Source organism: Halichoerus grypus, chromosome 5 (genome assembly GCF_964656455.1).
Source record: "Halichoerus grypus chromosome 5, mHalGry1.hap1.1, whole genome shotgun sequence".
NCBI lineage: Eukaryota > Metazoa > Chordata > Mammalia > Carnivora > Phocidae > Halichoerus > Halichoerus grypus.
The window spans coordinates 90,276,691-90,284,533 of record NC_135716.1 but is presented as its reverse complement, the minus strand read 5'-3'; positions in this window follow the sequence as shown (position 1 = coordinate 90,284,533).

Genomic DNA, 7,843 nt, shown 5'->3' with positions numbered 1-7,843 from the left:
GGGACCAGGGGCAGGGAAGCCCACAGCCTACCTGAAGCCATCTTCCCCAAAGCCAAGAAAATGGGCCAGATGATTACTCTGGGTTCCTTTGGGTTCTATCATTCTCTAGTGTAGAATCTGCCTTACAGGGTCCTATGATTTAGGCAAGGAAACTAGTAGTAATAAATTTGATCCAGTAATCCAATGGGATCCCTTCCTCTGACCACTCCCTCTCTCAGGACAAGAGTAATGCAGTGGTTCTCAAACTTTTTGGTCTCAAGACCCTTTTACATGACCACTTAGGATCCCCTTGAGAACACCAAAGAACTCCCGTTTATGCGAGTTATTTCTGTGGGTATTTATTATATTAGAAATTCAAACTGAGGAAGTTTTAAAACACAGGAACATACAGCATACATTCCATTAGCCTCAGACTGATGTCACGACTGTCATGCAGCCTCTGGAAACTCCAGTGTCACTCTGGAGGGAATGAGAATTCAAAAGGCAGACAGAGCCTTAGAATAATATTAAAGTAGTTTGGATCCTGGACTCACTGTAGTAGCACATAGATTTTGAGAAAACAGGCCTTTGAATCAGAGTGTCCGGGTTCAAATTCTAGCTTCACTATTTAACCTTCTTGTGCCTCAATTTCTTCAGCTATAAAATGGGGACAAGAATACAATTTCCCTCATGCGGCTGTTGGAAGATTTAATAATATAAATACCTGCAAGGCACTTAGAACAGCACCAGGCTGTAGTAAATACATTATAATAATAAATAATAGTAGTAGTATTATTAATAGATATCAATTACTATTGGCCTAAAATAGGAGCTTATAAGTCGCTAGCGTAAGTGCAGACCTTCCTCTTGGGGCTTGCCTCTCTGCCTGATTCATGGACGCTGGTGTTGTGCCCCTCAGCCGCTGTGAGGCTGTGAGCTCCTGCCAGCCACTCCTCCAACTCCCTCATGGTGCCCAGCACTCTGTCTTGTATCAGGGAGGAGGCCATATTGACCGAATAACTGTAGAGCTGACTCTGTCTCAAATGAGCAAGTAGAGAAGTCAGAGCTAGGAGCCAGGGCTCCTAACTCACTGTGTTGAGGGCAACACCACAAAATAACAGCTCATCCACTCGCTGTGGTCAAGGAGAGAACTAACTTAGAACATTGCATTTTCTAGATCTGGAATTCTAGAAATTGAAAACCAACCATTGTATTCATAAATGCACACAGAAAAGCATGTTGGACGGCCTCCATTTGCCCATCCGGACCCTCTCTCCTCCCTTCCAACTCCCCGCTCTGTGTCTCGGGGAGGCTGACTTTGAGGGACTGTACAGATCTGCCTTCAGCTTGAGGTTGGCTCCAGGGAGACACAGGCAGGAAATCAGAGGGCATGGGGAACAACCAGCCAGGTGTTTTTCCTCTGGCTCCCTCCCTGCTGGCAGCAGATCATTGTTCATCGAGAGGCTACGGCTCCTATCAGGTAGCCCTCCCCTAGCTGCCTGAATATGTGTGTGTGAGAGTGTGTACAAGCACACACACACTAGTGTGGAGGGATAAACACCAAGTGTTAACAGGATTGGTGTTGTGTGGTTAGCAATGATTTATCTCTTCCTTCTGCTTTTCTAGATTTTCAGATTTTTATAAAATATGTATTATTTCTGTTAAAAAAAGAAAACTGTAAGAAATAAAGGATCACAGATTTGTGAAATCCAGTTGTTTCTACCTAAGAGGATTCAGGCTCAGGGGAGACTATAGAAGCGCTCGGATCCAGATCCTTTGGGGGGTAGATCTGGGCCCCGATCCACTTTGGTTGAAGGAAACTAAAGACACTAGTCTTTACCCCCTAGATCAGATGTCATGAGGATTAATGAGATAAACATGTCTGCAGCTTGGAATTCTTAATGTGATTAAAAAGAAAATAAGAGGCGCATTATCATTCCTTGGCTTTGAGGTGACCCTTTGACTTTGGCTGCCTTGGTCTTGCTGCCATCCTGACTGCTAGGGCTATGCCAGGTGCACAGTAGAAGCAAGAAGACAAGTCTACCATGGGACAGGAGCATGGCTCAGCCTGGTGGCCTTCAAGCTTCAGCATGCATACAATCATCTGAGGATGTACTAAGTGCAGATTCCAAGGCGTCTACCCAATAGGGCCAAGATGGGCCCCAGGAATCCCATCTCAAAGAAGCTGGCCCTCCTCCACTCCCACACACATACACATTATGACGAATGGAAATGCCTTGGCCACTAAGTTTTGGGTACAAGTCCCGCCTCCTTTGGGCTCTCATCCCGAAGACTCAGTGAGCAGAGAAAGGGAGGATGAGAAGGAGGGTGGGGAGAGCTGGGTGGCTCAGAGGGGCAGTCAGCAGAGGCCCAAACCACCCTGGTCATCACCAGGAGGAAACCCACAAGCGGGACATTGAATCCGCTTGGGCGATTAGTGCTCCGGAAACCACGGGGACCCACTGGAGGCTTTGACTGATGCTGTGTTCTTTTCCATTTCTTCTCTGATTACATTGATCCTGTACTTTTGCTGATGTTGTGACAGTCTAATTATAGACTTCTAGGCTGCTGAGCAAACAGTCGTCCCCTCTCGGTAAATCCGCCTGTTACACAAGCCCCAGGTCTGGGACACTGTCATTATATGCAGCCAACCCCATGATGTGCTGGGCAGCACCACCACACACCCGTTACCTCCTTCGTGTCACGGCTGGAGCCGTAGGCGCTGCAGGTAAGCTAGGCCGGGTCCTTTTTTTTTGACAGACAGGTAAACTGAGGTGCAGAGCTGTGGCTACTACATCACAGAGCCAGGAATGAAAACTGAGACATGATGGGGAGTGGGGGTGGGGACGGATGCTATCCAAGTCCTCTTTCTTTTTTTTCTTTTCCTTTCATTTTTCCACCAAACATCCCACCCAGGGCCTAGTCTAAGAATTTTGAAGAGGAAAAATATCATCTGGCCAAGAGCAGAGAATACTGGCAGGGTAGCGTGAACTGGATGGCCTCCATCCTTGAAGATTCTCAAGAATCCACTTCCTGGTCCTCCAACCTGTAGGCTTCAGAAACTTGTCTGAGTCCCAGAGCTAGATGGATCAAAGGATACTGATTCATTCAAGCAATGCTCACAAGAGATGGATGTAAAGGCTGCAAGGAAGAGGTACAAGTTCTGGTCATCCAGCATCTGAACATCCTTCCTCTGTTTGGAGAATCCTCTACGTTAAGAGGTAGAGCCCATTCTCCGGAATGAAAGCTGAAAAGATCACATAATCTGTTTCTGAGCCATCTTTGCAACCAGGGCTTGGACACATGATCTGGGCTCTGCCAATCACACGCTCCCACCCAGATTATGAATCAGAAGCTTGTGGTGGGAAGAAGCAGAGGCACAAAGACTCCAGTTATCAATGGGTGATGGCCATGGTGGTGGTGGCCATTATATCCAGTTTCCAGAGACAGTAGTGGCCTATGATAACTTCATGGCATCTTCCCTGGACCAGTTCTGCAGTATGATCTTGGAGCCATGTTCCTGGTAGCAGAGCCAAAGGGCGAAGCTCTCCAGCCAGCCTGCTGATGCTGTGGGCTCCCCAATATCTTTTAAGTAAATTCCATCTTGCTTAAATCTTCCAGAGTCATTTTCGAATGCTTACATTCAAATCTAGGCTGATGTGACGACTGGGAGACCAATGTCTGAACATTGAGAACCATGGCTGGCAGGCGAGTTAACCGTTCCTAGTAGGTGGACATCCTCTTCCTCTGGCAAACTATGTGGGAATGATGGGAGTCTCTTCCCCAACAAGCATGGACTCCAGTGCTGGAAGTTTCAGGAATTACAACAGCTGGTAAGAGAGACATCTGGGATCTAAATGTAAATCAGCTTCGGAGTGGACATGGTTGGTCAGGAGATACGAAATGATCAGCTAACAATTTACATTTTCATGGAATCCCTTTTCCCTGAAGGAGGATTTGAAAACATTAATCCTCAGATAAGAAATCTGGGGCCCCAAAAGTGAAGGGAGCCACGACAAAGTGTTGGGAATTTCCCCTCCTCTGTTCTCATCCGACTTGCTTGCCAAGCCATCCTGACGGTAAAGTGAGAAAGGGCCCATGGTTGGCAAAGAGAGAGAAGTATTGTAAAAAGGCAAATGTTTTCACATGCATTCACTCCCTTATTTGATTGGGGCACACCTCCACAAAGCAGAGAGGCTAATTACCCTTTCCTTTTTTGGATTTGGAAGCTAAGACTCAGAGAGGTTGAGCCATCTGACAGGGTTACGAGCCATCTGACTAAACCCTACATCCTTTCCCCAGTGACACTGTCAAGGAGGTGGGCAGGAAGGGTGTCTAGAGACACTAGCTCAGAGAGCTAAAGTCAGCACTACTCATATTTGGCATCTTCCTTCCTTTGGCAGTGCCACCATCACCCTATCCACCTTTCTGGGCCCCTATCTTACTCTTTTCATGCTGCCTCAGTTTCCCAGGGCCTCCACGGCCATGCTATACTTGAGCTTGCTATAAGATCACTGCCCAAAGATGCAGCCAGCTCCCTCCTCCCTGCCCCATCAGATCTGACTAGTCTCAGGTCCATTCCTCTCATGCTTTGCTCTAAATAAAATTTACACCTTCTTACTCCAAACTTAGTTCTTTTCTGCAACACCCCAAAAAAATATTGGCCTGAGGGAGCTCGAGAAGAGATAGAGATTCACTGGTAAGAGTTCTAGGTGGGAAGTGGAAAGCCAAGTCATGCCTTGGCCTCACCAGAGACTCGCTAGGGTGTAGACAATGCTGCTGTGGTGGTTTTAAAATGGGTGCACAGTGCTGTGGTGCTCCTTTGTTTCTTGATCTACATGCTAGTGACACAGGTGTGTTCAGTTTGTGAAAGTTCATTGAACTGTGCTTTTATGATTTGTGCACTTCTCTATATGTCCATATACACAATCAAAAATTTACTTAAAAATCATTTTTTTTTAAAGATCTATTTATTTGACAGAGAGAGAGCGAGCCAGACAGCACATGTTGGGGGCAAACAGCAGAGGGAGAGGGAGAAGCAGGCTCCCTGCTGTGCAGGGAGCCCGATGTGGGACTCAATCCCAGGACCCTGGGATCATGACCTGAGCTGAAGGCAGACACTTTTAACCGACTGAGCCACCCAGGTGCCCCTAAAAATCAATTTAAGAAATATATTTAGAGGAGGGTAGTTTAATAAACATTTATCATGATAATCCACCTTGAGATAAGGTACTACAAAAACTCAAGACTTAAGAAACTAATAAATGAGGATATCTGGGCACTAAATAGAAGTGGGTTTTTTTTTTCCCTTACAAAAATAATAGATGATAGAATGTCTTTGCTTCCCTAAGTCTTTAAAATAAGATTCTATTGAGACATAAAACATTTTCAGAGTCATGACCACAAGTGAGACACGCAGGCATTTTAAAAACGACTTCCTCCCTCTGCTCTTCTTTCCTTAGCTTTCGTAGGTATAGATAAGTGAACCACTCAGAATGTAAAGGTCTTTAAACCATTTTGGTTGGATGTGTACTGGCAGGAGCTGGAATTTGGCAAGGAGGCTCCAGTAATCTTGGAAATTTTCAATATCTGGTTCTGTGTCCAATGGGCAATGACTTCCCGAGACTCCTTCCAGCTCCAGGACAGCCACAGTTTCATGAGGTAGAAAGAACACTGTGTCTTTTATGAAACAAAACAAACAAACAAACAAAATCAGAAACAAAATTCTAGAAAAGTCAAGTAATGCTTCGAGAATAAAAAGGGGACCAAGGAAAAATATATACACATATATGAATAATTAATTTCTTTTCTGGCTCTTGGTTCTCCCCCCTCCCTAATGGTCAAAGTTACCTACTGGTCAGGAAGCTGAACAAAATTTTACCTCCACAAAGGTAGACCCAACCCTGCCAGATCAAATTCTAGGTAAGAATTTCTGAACCGTGTTCTACCCTGAGGCTACTTGTGCTAATGGTATCCACCAGGTACCAAAAAAATAGAAATGGCCCAAGAGTCAATGTAATATAAAATTTTGCATTAAGTTTATTGTGATCATGTGTCCTGGGTTTTTCTGACATTCTGGGTTCTAAGTGGTTGCTTTGTTCTCTTAAATGCATTTTCATTCAACAAGTATTCATTCATTCATCCATTCATTCATTCAACAAAACTGCTTGCCATTGGTGCTGAGCTAATTGGATATCCAAATGGAAAAAAATAAATCTTGACCCCAAACTGCACAAAAAGTGAATCTGAGATGAATCATAGATCTAACTATGAAGGCAGCAACCAAGTTCCTAGAAGAAAACAAAGGCGATGATCCCTATGGCCTTACACCGGGCAACAATTTCTTAAACAGGACATAAGAAAGCCCCAGTCCTAAAAGATGAGATTAATAAAGTAGACTTCTTTACACTTAAGAATTTCTGTTCATCAAAAGATAACATTCAGAGAATGAAAAGAAAGTCACAGACTGGGAGAAGATTTTTGTAATACATATATTGGGCAAAGGATTTATACCCAGAATATGTAAGGAACTCTTACAGATCACTAAGATAGACAACTCTCTGCAAATGGGCAAAAGACTTGAACAGACACTTCACTAAAAGGGTATCAAATGGCCAATAGAATATAAAAAGTTCCTCAACAGCACTAATCATCAGATAAATGTAAATTTATATCATAATGACATACACACCCACTTTTTTAAATTAAAAAAACCGGTAATACCAATATTGGCAAGAATGTGGAGCAACTGGGAATCTTAAATCACTGGTTGGTATACAAATTATTATTGTATAATAATATATGAATATAATTGTATACAAATTGTTATTATTATTTGGCAGTATATTTAAAGCTTAATATGTATATATTCTGTGATCCTGCAATTCCAATCCTGAGTATAAATCCAACATAAAAGACATGTCTATGTAGGCCTGAGGGTACAGAGGTTCAGTTACGCCCTATGAATAAGTTCATGTAGAGCATGGGGCCTATAATTAATAATACTGTATTATATACCTGAAATTTGCAAAGAGAGTTGATCTTAAGCGTTTGCACTATACATACACGGTATCTATGTGAGGTAATGGCTATGTTAATTAGGTTGGTTGTGGTAATCATTTCACAATGTGTATCAAAACATCATGTATTACACCTTAAATATACACCAACTACATCTCAATGAAGCTAGAAAAAGGAGCTAGTTTGTAGCAGCTTCATTCAGGATAGACAAAAACTTGATGCAACTCAAACATCCACTAGTAGAATGAGTATATAAATTGTTGAATATTTACATAATTAAATAATACACAACAATGGAAAAGAATGAACCATTGTTACATGCAACAGAATGGATGAATATTTAGGCACACTGTTAAGTGAAAGAAGCCAGACACAAAAATGCACATACGTGTAATTCATCCACATCAAGTTCAAACCCTGGAAAACTAATCTCTGGCGACAGAGGTCAGAATAGTGTTTACCCTTGAGGGACACTGAATGGGAAGGGGTATGAGGAAGCTGGAGATGTTCTACATCTTGAGCTGGTTGGCAGCCACATGGGTGTACACATACGTAGAAATTCATCATTGTGTACACACCAGCTTTGTGCACTATGCTGAATTTATACCTCAAAAAGTGAGAAAAAATCAGACCATATATCCTAATTTTATGTCCAACAATAGAGTCACTGTGACTTTGCCTACAAGCAGGCATACTGAAATCCTATCTCATCAACGTTCCAGGAGACCTCTCCCTCCCCGGGAGAGCTCTTGAGATCTTGGCAGACACTGATATTTCAGGCACTGATGGAAGGGGAGGGATAGGGAAATAGGGCATCTGGGAAGTAACCTTTTTCTCTACCACC